The 22,945-nt window shown below is 42.9% G+C and overlaps 1 long non-coding RNA gene across 2 annotated transcripts; it reads right to left on the bottom strand.

The window, feature by feature from the left end:
* Window positions 1–5,311: 5,311 nt before the first annotated feature.
* On the bottom strand, window positions 5,312–10,750 carry LOC310755738. Of its 2 annotated transcripts, XR_014544490.1 has the most exons (3): window positions 9,953–10,750; window positions 7,811–7,911; window positions 5,312–5,581 (listed from the first exon to the last, which is right to left on the bottom strand). It is a non-coding gene; the product is annotated as an uncharacterized lncRNA (long non-coding RNA). The 2 variants fall into 2 exon arrangements; XR_014544491.1 differs by lacking the exon at window positions 9,953–10,750 and having other exon boundaries at window positions 7,811–8,093.
* Window positions 10,751–22,945: the final 12,195 nt, after the last annotated feature.

Below are 22,945 nucleotides of genomic sequence, written 5' to 3'. Positions count from 1 at the left end.
CCCTTGTTTAATGTGCTACGGGCAAATTTGTTGGGATCAATCATACAGAAACTAGAGGGTACCCCACCAAAATTCCACCTTGCCCAAATCTTGCAGGACAAGGATACCCACACGACCCTGAAGGTGGCTAGGTTCCTAGTTGCTGTCCTTTCCCAAAAGCGACGCCAAGGAGCTCTACAAGCTAATTAAGGCGTAGTTTGCCTTTCCATTTTATAGTATTTTATTGTTATAGTAGTGTTTTAGCGATTGCTTTTTTTCTCCTTACGGCACAAGCTGTTATTTATGTGTTGTTTTTACCTGTATGGGCCTATGGCCGTAATAAATGATATTCTATTCTATTCTATTGGAGTGTAGAGTGTGCTTTGATTCTGCCCAGTTTGTTGCACTGAATGTCTGCTCCTTGGACAGCCAAAGCTATTTAAGCCCCACTCGGAAAATACCCCACTTTTGAATTATGGAATGTTATCTTCAGCACCACGGACAGCACCTGTTAACATAAGCCAAAAATAAACCCAAACAGAGATCCAAAGAATAGCAAAACGAAGCTCTGCATGCCCAAAGGTCCTTTGGACTTGAGTTCTTAAAATAGCAGCTCACCATGTGACATGACAAAATGAACGGACTTTCAAATGAAAATTGCAATTTGGCAAAATTGCAATTTGCTGCTCAAAGGAAGGGGAGTTGTTAATTTTAAAATCACAGATGATGGAAGATTATAGTAGCTCTTTCAATACTGATCCTAGTCTTCAGTGTAGAGCAGAGATTCCCAAACTTGGGTCTCCACTGGTTTTTGGACTACTGTTCCCAGCATCCCTGTCCACTGGTCCTCCTAGCTAGGGATAATGGCAGTTATAGTCCAAAAACAGCAGGAGACCCAAGGTTGGGAAACCCTGGTTTAGAGTGAGAATCCTAACAAATCTAAGTGAAAATACCTTAATAACAATAAGACACATGCTGTTAGAAAGATGAAGAGCGGTATCTAATTAACGTGTCCCATCAGTGCAAGTACCTGTATTTATGCTTGTGCAGTCGAATTTCCCTCCCTCTCCTCACAGCCCACACCCTCTCCAAATCAACTCTGGAGTGTTGGTAAGAATCCAGAACACATTTAGGGAGCATGATGGGAAGGGGGGCGGAATTCCATTGTGCAAGCATAAATCCTTGTGTTATGTGAATTACTTGGTGCTACACTGGATGCAACCCTAAGTTCCTTGTGGCAAGAGCTATTGCGGATAACAGACCACTTCACTGGATGCAGGCAATGGACTTTGTCTGTCACAATGGCAGCTGAAATAAGTTACACTGCAAGATGTGCCAAGTTAACTTTGAGAGACAAGAAAATGATAGGAGTTCAAAATGAAAATAAATAAAAAAACACCTGATCACCAAACGTGTGAATACATATTACAGTTCATTAGGAGGTGATTTACCCTTTGAAGCCTGCAAACTGCCTATACTTGGAAGTTCAAGCTATGAGAAATGCAATCAAATTGTAGATTCAGGTAGGTAGCCATGTTGGTCTGACGCAGTCGAAATAAATAAAAAATTGTCCAGTAGCACCTTAGAGACCACCTAAGTTTGTTCTGGGTATAAGCTTTCATGTGCATGCACACTTCTTCAGATACAGTACTTCTGCTTCAGTGTATCAGAAAAAGTGTGCATGCACACGAAAGCTTATACCCGGAACAAACTTAGTTGGTCTCTGAGGTGCTACTGGATATTTTTTTTATTTATTGCAATCAAACTGGTTAATTTTCCAGTTCCACAGCTTCCCTTTGAAGCTGCTTGGTGCACGCAATAGAAGAGTAATATAGAAAACGCTCAGTAAGTCAATGTGCACTACTTGGTGTACAGATTTTTTGCTCATAAGAGGAAGGCAATGGATAGGAATACAGGAAACTGGCTTGTAATGCAATTGAGCGATCTTGGGGTGAGTGATGTTGGCTGGGATTCCAACAGCATTTGATGGTCAACATACTCCCCATCCCTTGCTGAAATTAACCAACCAAAGAAAAAATCCAATTTGTGACATAGGTTGGCTGTTCTTTTTCTCTCCTGAAGACTTGGGGCTTGATAAGAATGTCCAGTAGAAGGAAGCACTTGAATCTGCGGGTGAGTCAGGCTCGGGGGATAGTACCTTTGAGGGTTCTGGCTCAGGCTGATGTGACTAAAGGAAAGGGTCTGCTAATGCCTCTGTTTTGTTTTTAATCAAGTGTATCTCAGTACAGCCAAGGGGAGGTTATATAAATGCCATAAAATCGAGGAGGCTTCACATGTTTTTAATATTAATGCTGTTAATATTTTATAGATTATAAAAGCCATCTTGATTTGTTAATCATATGACTTCTGCTGTAATTGTGATGTATTTTTAGCTGCCCCATTGTTAATAATGTTTTATACTTTGTAACTGTTTTATTGATGATTTGCTAATTATTTTATATTATTTAGGCTCTATTTGCGATGTTCTAATAGGTTTTATTACGTCATTGTTATTTATTGTTTGTAAGCTGCTCTGGGATTCTTTTGACTGAAAAGTGGCATAAAATTACAATAAGCCAAGTCAAGTCAAATGCACCAGGAATTGGAAATTCTTGCCCCAATTGGGTCAGAATCTTATCCTGGCTCAACTTTGACAGGTGAGTGGGGCAACCCACCTGCCCATCACCTGATGTCATGATGGTGTTGATTACTTGACAGAAACACACAAAGGTGGGTTGTTATTTCATCATTTTGCTCAGTTTATGAATTGTTTCTCCTAAAATATCTCAAAGCAATTTCACAATAAAAGCATCAACAACAGAAACCATTGCACAGGTTCGTACACACACACAATTTAAAAAAGACCCCAGTTAGAAACACTTTCAAATGGAAAAAGAATTTTAAATCCAATGCAGAAACAGAATAGGAGAAAGGTCTCTACAGTGGTACCTCGGGTTACATGCGCTTCAGGTTACGTACGCGTCAGGTTACAGACTCCACTAACCCAGAAATAGTACCTCAGGTTAAGAACTTTGCTTCAGGATGAGAACAGAAATCGTGCTCTGGCGGCGAGGCAGCAGCAGGAAGCCCCATTAGCTAAAGTAGTGCTTCAGGTTAAGAACAGTTTCAGGCTAAGAACGGACCTCCGGAACGAATTGAGTACTTAACCCGAGGTACCACTGTACTTAAAAAGCTCATTGAAAAAAGAAAAGAATGTTTCCAATAGATGCTGAAAAGGCAGCAAAGATTGTGCCTGTCTAATATGAAGGTAGGGATGCGGGTGGCACTGTGGGTTAAACCACAGAGCCTAGGACTTGCAGATCAGAAAGTCGGCAGTTTGAATCCCTGTGACGCGGTGAGCTCCCGTTGCTTCGTCCCTGCTCCTGCCAACCTAGCAGTTCAAAAACACGCAAGTAGATAAATAGGTACCACTCCGGCGGGAAGGTAAACAGCATTTCTGTGTGCTGCTCTGGTTTGCCAGAAGCGGCTTAGTCATGCTGGCCACATGACCTGAAAGCTGTACACCAGATTCCTCGGCCAGTAAAGCAAGAGCCGGCCACGACTGGACCTAATGGTCAGGGGTCCCCTTTATATTTAATATGAGGGTATTTCAAAGGAATTCTACCATGCTAAAGACCCAATTCCTATATCATACAGAATGGACCTCCTGATGACATTTGTGGGAGTCCCTCCCTCAGACGCAGTGATCAGCTGGGTGTATAAGGGCTGTAGATCTGTTGGGTATGTATCCTGTTAGAACAGTAACGTGCCATTCTGCTGACAGTGAAGCACTTCAGCTTACGTTTTGTGCATGTCGAGAACAGCCATCCTTATTAGCGCATTGTAATCTGTGGTGGGTGGGCGGAACGGTTGTGGCTAGAATGTAAAAGGATCACATAGTTGCTTCTGGGAACGCTGAGGGAGGGGGAGCAAGGTGAGCGATGCGACATTCTCACCGAGCTGCCGCCCGAGCGTCAAGGTATTGCAGCACTCACAAAAGAGGTCAATCATTACGCAAGAGACTGCACTGCACTCAAGCAGAACAGGTGAATTGTTTTTAAAAGCCCTGGGAGCTCTGGAGATAAATGGAATCGGAGGGGAATAGCAATAAGCAGGGCCGGATTTAGGTTTGATGAGGCCCTAAGCTACTGAAGGTAATGGGGTCCTTTAAATGTCCAGCTGTCCTTTGCCAGCAATAAATTGTCGCTGTTTTTTTGTGTTGAATATATGCTATATGGTAATTTATGGACCTAATAGGTATCTAAAGCCATTTGCACATAACAGAATATGTATTTTATCAAAGTAGTTGAGATAGAAATGAGCAAACCAGTGATATTTTAGGGAGCAGGCTAGCAGGCGGGGCCCATTACTTACATCATAGGAGCCAACACCACACAAAACACTGTTGCTGTATGTGGGTTTTATTTGTTTTTTATCTTATATTTTGGAAATGTACATCCAGGTTTTTCCCCTTCATTTTCTGGGGGACCCCCAAGAGGGTGGGGCCCTAAACTATAGATTGTTTAGCTTATACGTAAATCCGGCACTGGCAATAAGTATTTAAGGAAAGTAGCTCTTCCCACCAGAGAACTTTGCCATTTGCCACGCCAGTCTATGGGCCGGAAGGGTGGTTGAAGTAGTGAAGTAATTTATTCCAGTGCACCAGTGAATTAACTTTGGGAGGTGGAGGTGGCGGGGAGACAAAGCAGTTGATGGTTACAGCGGGACTGCATTTTCTTTTCGTTACAAAGCAACATCTAATAGAGGAGAAAATCATTTCCCAGATCTTGGGGTGTGGTGCAGTTTATGGGATATATCACTAGTGTGACATAAAAAAAATATGAATGAACACAAAAAGGAATGACAGCCATCCCTATTTGAGCTTTTCTGGGGTAGTTACATAGTTGCTTTGTGGCACTTTAATTTAGCAGGTTTGTTTGCTAGAAAAGCTGATGAAAAACTGCAAGAGCTTAACTAATAAAATTAGCACTTAAAAAACAATTAAAACATGAGGTTAAAACCAGTTTAAAATATGCCCCCAAACCTCATCTGCTGAATAACTATGAAGTGTTAACCTCTATTTGCATATAATGCAGGTATATATTAATGGGAAGGAGGTGTTGTAACCAGTGAGGTCAAAGAGAAATGTAGTGCAAAATGTACAAACTGTGACAATTCATTTTCTTATGACCTCACTGCTTACTGCTTACAACCCCCACTCCAATACTGCATGTGTATATGTCTGCAACTGAGGATAATACTTCGGGCAGCTGGTGAAGTGGACTTTAGCCCATGAAAGCAGATGCCATAATAAATTAGTTAGTCTTGAAAGTGCCACAAGACAGTTTATTGTTTTTGCTGCAATGCTGCCTAATATGATCACCCCTCTGGAAATCGTTGCATTTGAAACATAAGTAACATGTCTGTTTATTTTAAACTGCAGCTTTATGGAGGAATTGTTTTAAATTCAGCTTAAATTCTAAACAGATCTTGTATGGAAATAGATCTTCAGTGCACATTTGAGAACTGCCAACGTTTGTCTTCATTACTCAGCCTCTTCATACAGATAAAACGACAGCCTATTATCTCTGCTCTCTGACACCTAGGGAGAAAAATGAGCACATGAAACAACAGACCCAAGTCCACTGTAAAATAAATTTAAAAAGAGAGCCATGTTGAAGGGAGGGAGGTTGGGTGCATCTTAAATCCTAGTGTACCAAATTCATGGTCAATAGAATTTGAAAATAGCTGGATAAAAAGTGAGCAATATCAGCAACTGGTGGGTTGAGGTAGTAACTCCCCCCCCCCCCTTGGCATTTTTGAAGAATGGCAAGCTAGAACACTAGCTGTTTACATTACTGCAGAGAAGAGATAAGAACTGAAAACTCCCAACACCCACACAACTGAAATCTGTATTTCATGTACCTATCAGGCACCTGCATGACATTTTGAACACAACATCTCCCAACTCATGTTTTTTCTCTGTTCAGCTTGTTTTCCCCTCAGAACATCCAACGTTATGGAACACCTGCACAATTTCCCCAAGTCACTAGTGCTCTACACATTCCCTTCTCTATGGTCTGTATCGCTTCTCAAGAAATCAACTCTATCACTTCAACCTTTCCCTTTCCCTACAGAAGTGTCTTAATGTAATCTATCATGTTTGGGCAGTGAGTGGGTAAAGGAATATTTAACCCTCACCACCCTACTGGTCCAATGAATACCCCCCCCCCAACATTTGGGACTGAAGAAATTAGGACTACTCACTTGCCTTAAGCAGTACTTTTTTTGGTAAAAGATATATATGAGGTGCCAGTACAACAGTATTGATAAAAGTGATGCGGGTGGCAGCACAAAATGGCTGCCATGTGCAGCGAAAGAAAAGAAAAAAAGAGGTGCCAATATTCTGTACCATGAGTTTAGTCACACCAAAAGGGAAGAACAAAAAGGAAAAAGAGTAAAATTACTATTCCAGCTGAAAACAGACCAGCAATTAAACAGTGCTGTTAAAATGATGATGTCTGGAAGTACCCTATTTGGGAAGCAGTATCATAGAGTTGATAGGGACGTGGGTGGTGCTGTGGGTTAAACCACAGAATCTAGGACTTGCCGATCAGAAGGTTGGCGGTTCAAATCCCCATGATGGGGTGAGCTCCCGTTGCTCAGTCCCAGCTCCTGCCAACCTAGCAGTTCAAAAGCACGTCAAAGTGCAAGTAGATAAATAGGTACTGCTCCGGCGGGAAGGTAAACGGCGTTTCCGTGCACTGCTCTGGTTCGCCAGAAGCGGCTTAGTCATGCTGGCCACATGAACCGGAAGCTCCCTCAGCCAATAAAGCGAGATGAGCGCCGCAACCCCAGAGTCGGTCACGACTGGACCTAATGGTCAGGGGTCCCTTTACCTTTACCTTATCATAGAGTTGGAAGGGACCACAAGAGTCATCTAGCATAACCTCCTGCAATGCAGAAATCTTTTGCCCAGAGTGAGATTCAAACCCACAACTCTGAGATTGAGAGTCTCCTACTCTACCAACTGAGCTACCTGTGGCGTTTGCCCTCCTATGTGTGTGACATAGGGTTCATAGGGAAAGGGTTAACTAATTGTAAAATGACTAACCAATGGGAACCCAGGGGGCAGAGTTAACTGTATAAGTTTTAAGCACAGAGGTTTTTTAGGGAGTTAGAGTTGTTGAGAAGACAGTCTGGAGTTAGAACAGACAGAGAAGATAAGTCTGTGGGTTGGGCTAGTCTGGTGTGAGAGAGTGAGAGAATTTGTTAAGAGGAGTCAGTCAAACAGTTGAGATAATCAGTCAGAAGGTATTAGGAAGGAAAAGAAACTAAAGTTAAGATACTGATAGTAATATTATCTGAGAAACCATAAACTTGTTAATGTTTGTAAAATAAACTTGTTTTTTTGGTTCACTTTTAACAACTGACTGGACTCAGTGTTTTACCAGAGAGTAACTGGTTGGTGGCAGTGGGGAAGCAAGCACAGTGGTGGCACAGGGATCAATAGACCGTTAAACGTCCGGGGACCCTGTGTGATCGCCACATACCCCAGGCTGGTGAATGAAGATTTACTTCACAGAGCCCCAGAGATAGGGCAAAATGAGACAGACTCCTAAAAAGCCAATAGAAGATGCTTGCCTATTTTATTATCCACAGAGGTGCCTGAGTCACAGAGTGTCATAGTAAACAGACAAACATGTTTAGTATCTTCTGTTCTAGTACAGCAGCAATCTGCTCCCTTCCCATCTGCCTGGGACTCAAATTGATTTGTTTTTCTGCAGAACCCTTCCTCTCCAAAGATAGAGAAAAAAATCTGTGAGCTTACTTTAGCAAGGAGAGCTTGACCATCAAACACAGAGCCAGTTAGGGACTCTGTCTGCCTCCTGTTGCTGTGTGGGAAAGGTTGTTCAAGTCAGCAAGCCTTTCCTGGACAAAAATCACAGCGCTGTGATGGACTCAGGGGTAATATGCTCAGATTCAGGGTTTTAAAAATAAAATAAAAATAAAAATGTGGAGATGTTACAGCTAAGAGGTGATCTATAAATGCAATCAATAACGGAGCATCAATTCTATCAGGCTGACATTTCCTTATTTAGCAACTGCCTAGGCTTATACTGGACACAGGTGGCACTGTGGGTTAAACCACAGAGTCTAGGGCTTGCAGATCAGAAGGTCGGTGGTTCGAATCCCTGCAACGGGGTGAGCTCCCGTTGCTCGGTCCCTGCTCCTGCCAACCTTGCAGTTCCAAAGCACGTCAAAGTGCAAGTAGATAAATAGGTACCGCTCCGGCGGGAAGGTAAACGGCATTTCCGTGCACTGCTCTGGTTCGCCAGAAGCAGCTTAGTCATGCTGGCCACATGACCCGGAAGCTGTACGCCAGCTCCCTCGGCCAATGAAGCGAGATGAGTGCCGCAACCCCAGAGTCAGTCACAACTGGACCTAATGGTCAGGGGTCCCTTTACCTTTACCTTAGGTTTATACCTGTCCCACCCATATATACCAGTAACTTCATTGCATCTAAAGTTCATGAGGTCCTACCATAGCTTGTGGAAATATTCTGAAATACAGTGGAACCTTGGTTCTCGAACGGCTTAGTTGACGAACAAATCAGCTCCCGAATGCCAAAAACCCAGACGTAAGTGTTCCAGTTTCTGGACATTCTTTGGAAGCTGAACATCCAATGTGGTTGTCAGCTATTGTTCCCGGGGCACCTGCGCCAATCGGAAGCTGTGCCTTGGTTTTCAAATGTTTTGGGAGTCGAATGGACTTCCAGAACGGATTACGTTCGAGAACCATAGCCAGCCCAGTTTATTGCTTGCTAGTCCATCAGGCCATAAATAAAAGATGACAGGCAATAAAAACTACAATAAGATGCATACATACAAAACACATTAAACTGTATTGGAATATAATGATATTGTTATAGTTAGGGCTTTTTTCAGGTGGGCGCCATTGCCATTATCATTGCCATTCATGGTGAGTTCCAGCACCTCTTTTTCTAGAAAAATTGGAGTTGTTACAGTGTTCATTAACATGAACTTTGACAAAAGCAAAATAATGGTTTTTGGGAATTCACGCAAGAGCTATAGCTGGGTATTTGGTGGTAAACCCATGCAGCAGGTATTCAAATTCAACTATCTGGGAATTACATTCCATCATAGGCTTCTCTGGTCCACGCACCGTGCAATGGCAGTGAATGCCAGTAAGATGTCTATGCAGGCCATAATACGTTTTTTCATAATAAGAGGTAATTCGCATATCCCTTCTGCCCTTAAGGTCTTCAACGCCAAAATTATAGCTCAGTTGCTCTATGGTATTCCAGTCTGGCTGCCAGGGCTTACCCAGTTGGTAGAATGAGTGCAGGCAGGTTTCCTCTTCAAGATTTTTACTGTCCCATGATGCGTAACCTATGCAGCCTTGTGTCTAGAGGGAGGTCAACACAAGGTAGAGACTGTCACCTGGGCGAGATTTCTTCTATGCTGGTTAAACATTTGCCTTACATCAGATAAAGATCCTCTCTTCAGCGAAGTTTTGTTAGACCCCTTTCTTTCCCCAGGGCTACAACAGTTTAACAAGAAGGTACAGCAACTTGGGCTGTCAGTGGAACTTTTGCAATCGATGTCCCTACCATCTGCCAAGGCTATAATCATTAACACATATTCCCATCTAAAATATTAAGCAATTTCTGTTTCCTTAAAGTCAAACTAATAAATTTGGCCGTCTTATATGTCCCATAATAATCTGTTCCAGCCAGTATAAAAATACTTTTCTGCCTAGAAGAGTTATTTCTAATCCCTGATATTGGAACCTTCTTAGATATATTTTTAATTATTCAGGTGGAGACCTGGCATAAAATTATCTTGATATCTGATATCATCAAAGTCTGGCAATAAAGAGATCTCGTTCCCACTTAACTCTTGAAGAAGGAAAAATATATAATGTAATGTCAGGCTCCAAGCTAAGCTACCTTTGAAGTTAAACTGGTGTTTTTCTTGCGTCTCAGCTCCTGTTTGTTTAATCAGCGGCCAACATCTGTTATTGTGTTGCAGAATTTACAGAACAAATCTGGCTCTGAATAGAACATCAGTAATAAGTTTTTGCTTTCTTGCTGCTGCTATTGTTGTTAGTTTTTGTTTGTTTGGCTGAAAATTAGTCTGAGGCGTGGGCATATTATTATGATTGCTCAGCTCCAACAAAGAAAAAGCATCAGAAAATGCTAAGCCCTTCCAAATGAATTTTATGTAATGGGTCCCCCCAAAAAACTGGAACAAAACATTGTCATGGAAAACATTCCAGATGACCAGTGCTAAACTGAAGTATTCACTATTACTCAATTAGAATAGCTGGTTCATGGGGGGCAGGGAGTAGGTTGGGCACCAGATGGAAAGCCCCCAAGGTAATTCTTGAACCAGTAAACCAGGGTTTGGGGAAACCTCCAGACTACATCTCTCATCAGCCAATGGCTGAAGAATATGCTGGAAGTTGTAGTGGATGACTACAGGGCTCCCATCCCTGAAATAGGTGTTTTGAGTGCTGGAGAGATGGTTTCAATGGATTATAAAGCTACTGTGGTTGCAGATGGCTTCCATTTGTTTTCTGTTTTCCCTGGTCCTGGAATCACTGGTAACAGTTTACTTCATGGACTAGAGTCTGGTAAATCTGCTGTGACCTTTGCCTTCTCTTTCCAGGACTTGAGGGGGGGGGGAATATATTCATAGTTTCAACATTCCATCATGAATATAAGCAGTACTATTTTTCTAGAAAAAGAACTCACCACAAACACCTCTCTCTTAGAATGGTAATGGCACACACCTGAGAGGTGCTGGTAGTGAGTTCTGGCAAGTTCTGGCTGAAAAAACTTATGCCATCAGGGAAAAAAATATGAGGGAAATAATTTAAATCATTCTTTCGACTTTCAGATCTGTGATGACCCATTTAAGCACACAAGTCACAATTTGATGTTACAGCCATTAAGTTTTGGAAACACCTTTTGTGGAAACACCTTTGGTGATAAATGCCACCCCATTCATTTGGGAGTCTGATCTCCCAAATCACTTGCCCTTGCTAGGTTTTTTTTTTTTTAATTGTAATTTGAATTATCTTGTTTGTAAGTTTCCTTGTGGTTTTGATTACCGGTATCTTCTTTGTACATTTACCTGTGTTCAGAAGCATGGGTAATTTGTAATAAAACAAAAAGTTCCAGCACTTTTTGGAACAAAGAATCTGGTGGTTGGGAAAGGAATGCATTGTGAAAAATTACAAATGTTTAGGCTTTGCTGAAAAGGTTTAGGTTGTGCAGCCCCACCAGAGATAAGACAGAGGTTTTACACACAAACACACACAGTGGACCTACGAAAAGAATAAGCCATTTCTTTATCTACTGGTAATCTGCTAGATAAGTTCTTATGTTGTTTCTGCTCATAAAGTCATTCAAATGACCAGTTAATTGACAACTTTTGACCTGTCTATTGATTGCTAAATGTATAATAATTGGCCACTTAATTGACTAGCTTTCCAAAACAAATTTGGTAATGATTTTGCCTGTGAGCATCCAGCGTGTAGAACTGTGTTGATACACTGATGATGGGAACTTCATCTCTCTCTCTCTCTCTTACACACACACACACACACACACACACACACACACACACACCACATTTGAAAGCATTGCTGTTTCCTCACAAGCTCTCAACAGTGTCACATCATAGTCCAAAGTGAGCTAAGGACTAATTCCAGAAAGCAGCCATGAAGGGACAATCCCAAAAGGAAGGCCACGTTTAAAGAGCCAGGCAGAAGTCTCATTCTGAGGAAGTCATTCAGCAGTCCTAACAGGTGGTTAGGTGCAGAAACAGTATCTTTATATCTTTATATCTATATTTATGCCAGGGACTGGACTGAGGAGGAATGGTGGAGACCGCCTCCTCCTCCTCCTCAACCTTCCTGAGAAGAGGAAGGCAGTATGGATTTACAACAGTGGTTTGCAGAAGGTCACGGCTCAGAGATAGGAGAGGGACAAACCTGGGAGATCATGGAAGAAGAGGAGGGGGGAGGAGCAGAACCAGAGCTGCTGACTGACATGTTATTGTTAGAAAGCATTCCAGACCACCCCCTTCTCCCAGAACCTGGAGAGCGGTAATAATAATAATAATAATAATAATAATAATAATAATAATAATAATAATAATTTATTATTTGTACCCTGCCCATCTGGCTGGGTTTCCCCAGCCACTCTGGGCGGCTTCCAACAAAGATGAAAAATACACTAAAATGTCACATATTAAAAACTTCCCTGAACAGGGCTGCCTTCAGATGTCTTCTGAATGTCAGGTAGTTGTTTATCGCAGTGAAAGTGGGAGAGCAGAAGGTGAAGAGGCAAATGGCCTTCAGCAGCCACTGCAAGGGGGGTGGTGCTGTTGACGACTGAGAAGGAAGTGGGGGGGGGGAGAGAGTTTACTCAGGGCAACGCCATTACCAAGGAGGCAACATTTCTAAGCCGGGCATATATCTGCTGGGATTGAAAAGGCATCTGACCCTCACCTGAATCTCATAACTCTCCTGACGAGTGCTTTGGTCTACTCACCAGATACCAGGCACTCTACTATTCAAATTAGGCCCCAGTGTTTTTGTAACTATCCCCCTTCTCAATTAAGTAATCAATTTTAATCTAGATTTTGAATTCTCAAAACTTTCTTATTTGTTAATTCGAGCAAGTAAACTACTGCTCTCACTTCATTACAAACAGTATTTCTACCTGCAATACACTTGAGCAAACCTGCTCCTCTTCCTATCACAGATATTTTGTTGCCATTTGCAACTTTAGCTGCCTCTGATTAGTTATCATTTACCGTAATTCTTGGGGAAAATAATTAGCATCGCACGTCATGTGCATGGAAGTTGCCAAACCAATTAACCAACTGGAAGGATTTCTGTTAATAGCACCAGTTTTCCTATACCTTGATATTGCTGGATAGTTTTAATGAACTGCAAAAGCATTTTTAGTTTGTTTTCTGTTGCCACCGTGGAACTTTTCTTTATTAGTGCCTCTTTGTTTTGTACTATTCCTTGCAAATGAAGGGGAAAAAATGTTCTGCTTGTATATGTTGATAATATAATTTTGGTGACTGAGGACAAACAAGATTGTACAAAAACAAGATTGGGTGCAGGCCTGGCCAGGACATAGGCGTCCTGACTGTGACAAAGGTGACCTGTGTGCTTGCTTGCTTGATTAACAGCTGTTGGGAACTTCAAGGTCCCTGCTCTCCCTTCTTGTGGTTTTTGTACTGGACCTGGAGACTCCAATAGAGAGCATCCCATGTCAAGAAGGAGGGCAAGTGGGCACCCTATCAAATGTTAGGACAGGAGCTACATGGAGCAGGGCCTTTTCCCTGGTGGTGCCTGTTGTATGCCTCGCTCTTCCGAGACCTGCTCTCTTTTGGCCTGTATTTTGGAGCTTTATAATTTAGGAAGACTTTGGAAGAACTGGTTGACAAGTCTTATCAGTCGCTGATGTATGAGCGGATTTTATTTGCTGCTATTCTGGGCAGTACCATTTAAATTCCCCAGCACCGTTGGAGAGGAGGCAGGCGCAGCATCCTCCTCTGCTTATTCCTGTCATCCCTTCCGTTCTGCTGTCTGTTGTAGTAAGCAAATATAATTCAAGATGTGCTGCACAGCTTGGGTGTATGAAAGATTTGGAGAAGGAACTGGGGAGGGGGTGGAAGCCATGTACTCCCCTCAATTTCAAGGTTCAGGGCAGATCTCCAGGTTGTAGCTCAGCTTGACAATCTACATAACCGTTCAACATGCAGGAGCCCTGTCCTCTTTCAATCATTTATCTTTGGGGCAATATAGCAGAAGTGCAAAAATAAGGTGCGCATGATTCCTGCAACACCATTTTGTGGTTTTTTTGCTTTGTTTTGTTTGCCAGTTTTGCTTCTGAGTGGTCTCCAAACCCTGAGTGAACGAGCCTGGGTGAGTAGGCTCTCGCTTTCCCCTCCACAGAACTCAGGCCCCGACTTCATTGTTACCAGAAGAGGTTCATATCGTGCATGACTGAATTAAACTATGTATTTGAACAGCAGAGGATACCTTTTAAATATTATAAAGGTAAAAGTAAAGGGGCCCCTGACCATTAGGTCCGGTCGTGACCGACTCTGGGGTTGTGGCGCTCATCTCGCTTTATTGGCCGAGGGAGCTGGCATACAGTTTCCGGGTCATGTGGCCAGCATGACTAAGCCGCTTCTGGCGAACCAGAGCAGCGCACAGAAACGCCATTTACCTTCCCGCTAGAGCGGTACCTATTTATCTACTTGCACTTTGACATGCTTTTGAACTGCTAGGTTGGCAGGAGCAGGGACCAAGCAACGGGAGCTCACCCCGTTGTGGGGATTCGAACCGCCGACCTTCTGATTGTGTGCATGTACACTTTTTCAGATACACTGAAACAAAGTATCTGAAGAAGTGTGCATGCACATGAAAGGCAAGTCCTAGGCTCTATTGTTTAACCCACAGTGCCACTCGCATCCCTCCATGGGTGAGTAGGCTCTTGTTTTCCACTCCACAGAACTCAGGCCCCGACTTCATTGTTACCAGAAGAGGTTAATATCGTGCATGTCCGAATTAAATTATGTATTTGAACAGCAGAGGATACTTTTTAAATATTATAGAGAGGCCAAATTTGTGCGCTAGAAACGTCTGTTTCAGGAGTGCAGCAGATGGGCCAGGATGATCCTAAAAGAATCAGAAGTCAGAGGTACAGAGACCAACACTATTGCTCATGGAACAAATATAAAATGATCTGCTCAGAAATAACGTCAGAAGTGGGCGGGTTAGTCCATCTACAAGCAAAGGTTGCAGCTGCATTTATCATGCAGCCAAATAAAAAAATCACATCATTGTCCAGAAAGAGGGGGGGGGGGATGGAATGGGGAGCATCTCAGGATTGATGTCTCTTGTTGAGCAGATAAACAACCTCCAGCTCCATTTAATAGCAGGAAACAATTACACTGCTGAAATGATATGCCGCGCTCTCTTAATTAAACATAAAAGCACCCTAATCTTATAGTAACTTCAAGGGATTCGTTTGAAAATACTCTGGCTTGTCTCTCTGATGTAGAGCAGTCCAAACAGCCTCCCCAGGGTGGCTCAGAGAAGACTGCACTGAACAAGGGCCAACGCCGCTGGAAAAGAGTGAAGAAAAGCCCGTAAATGAAACACGCAAAGCGGATGTACAGTGAATTTTCCTTGGCTTGAAAATGTTGCGGTTGTTATTTGGTTAGAATTTCATTTCCTGACCTGGCCAGTGGCAGCATTGACAAATGTAAAGTTGCCTGCATGTATACTTGTTTCTGTACTCTTGCAACACATGCTCAACACACACACACACACATATATATGGGGGGGGGGGGAGAACCAAAATTATTACCACTGTGCTTCTTGTAATGGCAGCTGCTCCTGTCAGCTCAGTGTAACTCCACTGTAGTTGCGGCTCCAGCTCTCCTGCCTGTGTGTTGCACTTTTGTCTCAGTATTTACGGTGGAAGGTACAATGTCCGGAGTGGGGGCTGCTGGGGGGAGTACAGTAGTATTTCTGGTTAAGAACTTAATTCGGTCCGTTCTTAACCTGAAACTGTTCTTAACCTGAAGGACCACTTTAGCTAATAATAATAATAATAATAATAATAATAATAATAATAATATTTATATCCCGCCCTCCCCAGCCAAAGCCGGGATCAGAGCGGCTAACATCCAATGTATAATACATTAACATAAAATCAGACAATCAATTAAAATACATCCTCAAATCAGATCAGGATCAGAATAAAATCCAATCGGATGGCAACCCGCAGATTAGGGTTGGGGACCTTAAATGCTCACGAGGCCCAACTGTTTGTGCTGAACTTATATGGGCCTGTGAGAAAAATTGGGTGGCCACTTTCATGCAAGTTCTTATGAAAGGGGAGATGGAGTCAGACTGAACCCCGACCAAAGGCCTGGCAGAACAGCTCCGTCTTGCAGGCCCTGCGGAAAGATGTCAAGTCCCGCAGGGCCCTAGTCTCTTGTGACAGAGCGTTCCACCAGATTGGGACCATGGCCGAAAAAGCCCTGGCTCTAGTTGAGGCCAGCCTAACCTCCCTGTGGCGCAGGACCTCCAAGATGTTTTTATATGAAGACCATAAGTTCCTCAGTGGGACATACCAGGAGAGGCGGTCCCGTAGGTACGAGGGTTCTAGGCCGTATAGGGCTTTAAAGGTTAAAACCAGCTCCTTAAACCTGATCCTGTACCCCACCGGGAGCCAGTGCAGCTGGTATAGCACCGGGTGAATGTGATCTCACAGCGAGGAGCCCATAAGGAGTCTCGCTGCAGCATTCTGCACCCGCTGGAGTGCGGCCTCCCGTAATGGGGGATCCTGCTGCTGCTGCTGCCACCGCCGCGCGATTTCTGTTCTCTTCCTGAGGTAAAGTTCTTAACCCGAGGTACTACTTCTGGGTTACCGGAATCTGTAACATGAAGTGTTTGTAACCCGAAGCGTTTGTAACCCGAGGTACCAGGGTTTTTCATGAGGCCAATAGTGAGGGGAGGCTGAGGATAAAGAATATGGATGGTGACGTGTATTTATTTATATATTTGATTGCAGCATTCCATGTATAAGTCAACCCCCAATTTTAAACTTAAAAAATCGGGGGGGGGGGGAGGAGGAATATCGTCTTACACACGGAAAAAATATGGTGTGTTGTGATTTAAGATTCCCCCCCCCACATTATTTGCGTCTCCAGTTAAAAATGGTGATTTCTGCACGTGTATTTTGATTCCAGCTGAGCATTGCCCTAGGATGAACTCAGCACCCTCTCACTTCTAGTTCTTGTACATGCAGTGTGTTGCTGAATGTACACCTGACATCAATCTTGCAAGAAGTAGGGCTGGCCAATTTTGGTTTAGCTCAGTTTCCCAGTCTTAAGTTTGCTTCTCCACGTTTCTGTATCAGTTTGCTATTTTCTCCCCCCAGAAAGTTCTCATGAAGCTCTGTCTGCATTTCAGTGCAAATATCTCCAAGTATACACATTTCTGCATGAAATGTTGCCTGGTATGCACATTTTTGCATGCCATGACCTCCAATACAGTCTTTTCATGTTGGTGGCACACTTTTTAGATATGCATCATTTTGCGACACAGTAATTCAGTTTTTCCTGCCCACCTAGCAGTTCGAAAGCACGTCAAAGTGCAAGTAGATAAATAGGTACCACTCCGGCGGGAAGGTAAACGGCGTTTCCGTGCGCTGCTCTGGTTCGCCAGAAGCGGCTTAGTCATGCTGGCCACATGACACGGAAGCCGTACGCCAGCTCCCTCGGCCAATAAAGTGAGATGAGCGCCTCAACCCCAGAGTCGGTCACGACTGGACCTAATGGTCAGGGGTCCCTTTACCTTTTTAATTCAGTTTCATTAGCAAGCCGGAGGTTATACTAATCCCTTTCCGGCTCCTGGATGAACATCGGGAGCATTTGCGTGACTTGCCTACAAACAGCAGCTGACATACTAATGTGTCGCAACACACAGTTTGGAAAGCTCTGCTCTAATATAATGCATTTCATGTTATTTTTCACTTATATATACATTTCTATGCACACTTTTCCCTAACAGACACATCACTGTACACATTACTTGGTTGCAGAACAGCATTACAAAATTCCGAGAAGGGTGAATTTTAAGTTGAATTTTGGTTTGCATGTTGTTCCCGATAGTGTAAATTAGGTAGGGTCACGTTAAAATCCTAACCAAAGCATATTTCTCTTCCATCCGTTGCAAGAAGTAATAAAATCATTTAAACAAACATGAACTCAACACACTGTACTATCCTTTCTACAATATACAGTACCAAGGTCCAACTTCACATGCAAATCTCAAACGTGCCTGTTCTTGTGCTCCCACAAAAGCTACAAACACAAGAAGCCATGGAAACTAAAAATGTACAAGTTTGGTGCTTGCTCTTTTATTTGTAATGAGGATCTCTCTATACAGTGGTCTCTCGGGTTACAGACGCTTCAGGTTACAGACTCCACTAACCCAGAAATAGTACCTCGGGTTAAGAACGTTGCTTCAGGACGAGAACAGAAATCGTGCGGTGGCAGCAGGAGGCCCCATTAGCTAAAGTGGTACCTCAGGTTAAGAACAGTTTCAGGTTAAGAACGGACCTCCAGAACGAATTAAGTTCTTAACCCGAGGTACCACTGTGTATATATCTGTTCTCCAGGTTCATTGTGATTGATTTACTGTCAGACGCTCTTGGGTTCCACATGATATTTAAATAAAGCGTGGCATCACATGGCACCAAGGGTTATCAACACGTGCTCTTTTAGAGATTAAAAGTGGCAACACCGAAAGGTGTACATTTCTCACATGTGCACCCCCCCTCCACACCCAAGTGCTCCACCTCTACACATACAAGAATGACAGAACGAGGCTAATACTTTGGCGTTCTCAGCTTACCAAAATCACCTTCCCTCCACAGGAGAGCAAGAATGAGAAAGTGTAGCTTGTCCAGACAGGGACAGTCTGTCGATGGAGCTGATTGACAGCGAGACCTTGCCTTGGTTGGACCCATAACCAGCAACAAGAAGATGTGGCAACAGACACTGTTTTGCATCTTTGCAAACTAGGTTTGATCTTTGTGCAAAGGGGCATGAGCGCCTTAACCCCTGAATGCAGACACCAGGTATTTTCTATCTTCCTGGCATTAGAAGACTGACATGCCTGCAATGAAACCCAAAGCTTCCTTGAGATACTTGAGGCATTTGCCTGGATCCAGAATTAGAGACACTGCTGCTGGCTCTAAAGCAGCATTTCTCAACCTGTGGGTCCCCAGATGTTGTTGGACTACGACTCCCATCACCCCTAGCTAGCAAGGCCAGAGCTCAGGGATGATGGGAGTTGTAGTCCAACAACATCTGGGGACCCACAGGTTGAGAACCGCTGCAAAGCATTTCTAGCACTGCACTTCTGACTTCATAACAATTTCAAAGTCCTTTAAAGGAACAGCTAAATCATTGGTGGCATCAGACCTGTCTACCTTGGCAGATTCAAGATCGCAAAAAGAAGAATGTGTTTTTCATGCTATTAAACTAAATGCAAGATTCACAAGTCTAATAAAAATAAGTCTTTGTCTGGCAGACCTGTCCAGTGTATCTCAAATATCTTTTGCAGCTCTAATACCCTGAGTCAGCTGCTGAGTTTTGTTTCTCTTGGCAAGTTAAGGCTCTGTTGATTTGCTGGAAGTTCACTTTTTCCTTCTTTTGTTTCAGTTACACTAAGATTTGTCTCCATCATTACTTACCTGGAAGTTCCCTCCTCTCCTCTAGCCTCACTCCCAAGATTGTATTAGGGCAACTTAAAATGTGAACGGGCTTGATTTCCTGTTACTTTTATGAATTACAACTCTTTCCCAGGGTTTTATAGCTTGTCACAATGTATATGCTACACACACACACATTCATTGATCTGGTTATAAACCACAAAGTAGAATCTAGCAATTCCTCCTGTCTTAGTTTCATTTTTGCAAGACAAAAGAAAAGCAATCTGGAAATTCTTAAGTTGCTTTGAGACTTTTATTTATACATAAAGCAACTAAGAAATATAATAAATACAAATAAATAAACTGTGTGTTTAATACACACACACACACACACACACACACAAACAAACAAACAAACACACACACTTCAATAGCTACCATTTCTGATGCAAAGCAAAAGGCCCATTTTTCTTGTTTGGGAGTGGTAGAAGGAGCCGGATTATGTCAACAGCCACAGTTGACAAATGGACAATTAGCTGCAAAGGTAAGTCATCTACACCAACTTCTGTTGACCTGTGGGGAGCTTTGGCAAATAGATACAAAAGACAGCTGGGTTCTCAAGAGGTGTGCTGAAGTGAAAATTTCAGAGCAGTTGGAGCTAGGAATGGGGTGGGGGAATTCAATTAATCTCTCATTTAAATGTGGACTTACCTAATTCACACTTTTTGAAACAATACACAAACTGAAACACAGCCACCCTTTAAAATTCACACTTCTCCAAATTTTGCAGTGCTATTCTCCAAGCAAGTAATGTGCATAGAAATGCATATATTGGTGAAAAAAAGCCTCCAAAATGCGTTATATTGGGGAAAACAACAAGAATGTGTAGAAGATGCATATGAAAATATTTAGGAGACATTCACACCAAAATGCTGTATCGGACTTAAACACACACACACACACACACACACACACACATATCACAGAGTGATGTGGAAATGCAGAGAACTGAAGTTACGATTGGAAAAATGAGAAACTGAGAGAAACCAGAACTAACAGATTCACAAAACGCTAGTTTCACCTTGTCATTAACAGTGAGGAAAGTGGCAGTCGTGGAAATGCCCTCTCCTTTTCATCTATCAAAGCACAGGTACCCATCTTCTTTTGCATCTGGTCATCTGACAGGACATAAAGAATGATCTTACCATCCTAAGGCTTAGCTGGGAGGTCCATGTTCTCTCTGGATCAACGGAGGATTTTCTTCTTCATCATCATCTTCAAAAAAAAAAAGGGGGGGGCCTGTCAATGGCTAAGAACCTAAGAAGAGGCCTTCTGGATTAGACTAAAGGTTTACCTAATTGAGTCTCCTGTTTTCTACAGTGGCCAACTAGATGTCTCAGGGAGGTCCATGAGGATAAAGTGAGGGACAAAAGGCCTATCCTGCTGTTGTCTCCTAGCAACTGCTATTCAGAGACCCATTTCCCTTTGATTATGGAGCATACAGCCATCACGACTGGTAACCAGCTTGTGCCAGTCTAATACCCTGGGAGAACTTCCTGGGCTTGCCAGAGTGGGACTAGAATACATCTATATTTGTAATACTGAATAGATTATAAGGCCCTCACACTCTCTGCTCCTAAGCTGACACAATGCTTATCCCCGCACTTAATACGTTACCTTAAAATGAGAGTGGGCCAGTGTGCAGTAGTTGTTAGGTAAAAAGGTAAAGGACCCCTGGAAGGTTAAGTCCAGTCAACGGCAACTATGGGGTGTGGTGTCCATCTCACTTTCAGGCCGAGGGAGCTGGCATTTGTCCACAGACAGCTTTCCGGGTCATGGGGCCAGCACCACTAAACTGCTTCTGGCGCAACAGAACTCTGTGATGGAAACCAGAGCACATGGAAATGCCATTTACCTTCCCACCACTGTGGTACCTATTGATCTACTTGCATAGCGTGCTTCCAAACTGCTAGGTTGGCAGGAGCTGGGACAGAGCAATGGGAGCTCATCCCGTTGCGGGGATTCGAACCACCGACCTTCTGATCGGCAAGCCCAAGAGGCTCAGTGGTTTAGACCAGTGTTCCCCAACCTTGGGCCTCCAGCTGTTTTTAGTCTACAATTCCCATCATCCTTGATCACTGGTCTTGCTAGCGAGGGATGATGGGAGTTGTAGTCCAAAAACAGCTGGAGGCCCAAGGTTGGGGAACACTGGTTTAGACCACAGCCTTTACCTTTATAGTTGTTACAGCAGACTTCCACAAGCTGCTGCCCTCCAGATCTTTTCTCCTGCTTGCGAATGGCAGGCAGTAAAAGAATAATATTCCCCTGCTTCTGGGCTAGGTTCTCTCCTGTTAGCCTGCTCTGTGGAATTCTGACCCCCTAAGCAGCTTTCTCCACAGAGAAGTTGTCTGTCTTAACAGTACAGTGGTACCTCAGGTTACAGACACTTCAGGTTACAGACTCCGCTAACCCAGAAATAGTACCTCAGGTTAAGAACTTTGCTTCAGGATGAGAACAGAAATCGTGCTCCGGTGGCACGGCAGCAGCAGGAGGCCCCATTAGCTAAAGTGGTGCTTCAGGTTAAGAACAGTTTCAGGTTAAGAATGGACCTCCGGAACAAATTAAGTACTTAATCTGAGGTACCACTGTACAGAGCTACAAAGCACAGGTAGTCACCATGAAAAAGCTAGACAGTATCACGTTGATAGTTGAAAACTGACCCACAGAGCTCCTTTCCGACCCAGAGTAATTCCCATTTGCTGTCTGAGTGAGACAAACATACGATAAAGCCCCCGAGTTCTGCAGAGATTTCATGTGCTTTATGATGGTTTTAAAATATGGAAATTGCAAAAGATGATAAACACAGGACGCCTTCAGAAACTTCAGACATTGCACAGGCTTTCAGGATCAGCTGAATCTGCAGAACTCTGCCGCGGACATTGCCTATGGGCTGCTCACATCACAAGACATTAAGATTATAGGCATGGTTATGTGCTACACTGCACTGAGGATGGATGAGCAAAGGCTTTGCCAGCACTTCCGCCTTATTTATTTATTTTATGTGCCTTCTCGGTGGCAGTGCCCAAACTTTGGAATTCCTTCTCTGGGGGAAGTGAGACTGGCTCCTTCTTCTTGTCCTCCCAGTGGCAGCTGAATACTTTTCTGTTCCATCAGGCTTTTGGGAACTGACTGCTTTTAATGAACGGGCTGGTGCCGTACATCTGAAGGCAGCCCTGTATAGGGAAGTTTTTAGTGTTTAATGTTTTATTATGTTTTTGAAAATGCTGGAAGCTGCCCAGAGTGGCTGGGGTACAAACATTTATAATATAATATAATAATATAATATAATATAATATAATATAATATAATATAATATAATAATATAATATAATATAATATAATAATCTTTATCATCTTTCTTGTTTTAATAGATTTTGTATATGTATATAGTTTTGATTCTATTACTGTTTCAATTGTTATTATTGATTGCTAGTTCTATGTTTTTAGCAGTTCTCATTTTTACCCGTGAGCTGCCTTGAGCCCAATGGGTATAAAGGTGGGGAATAAATGTATTTATTTCTTATTTATTCATTCATTTACTGCTTCTTTATGCTGGCAAACTGTAATTTAAGGGGTTCATTCCTTATTCATTAAAATGTTGCGCAAAGGTATAAT

Source organism: Podarcis filfolensis (assembly GCF_964270895.1).
Source record: "Podarcis filfolensis genome assembly, chromosome: 2".
NCBI classification, from domain to species: domain Eukaryota; kingdom Metazoa; phylum Chordata; class Lepidosauria; order Squamata; family Lacertidae; genus Podarcis; species Podarcis filfolensis.
The sequence above is the reverse complement of the archived record's forward strand: the minus strand, read 5'-3'. Positions and strand labels throughout refer to the sequence as shown.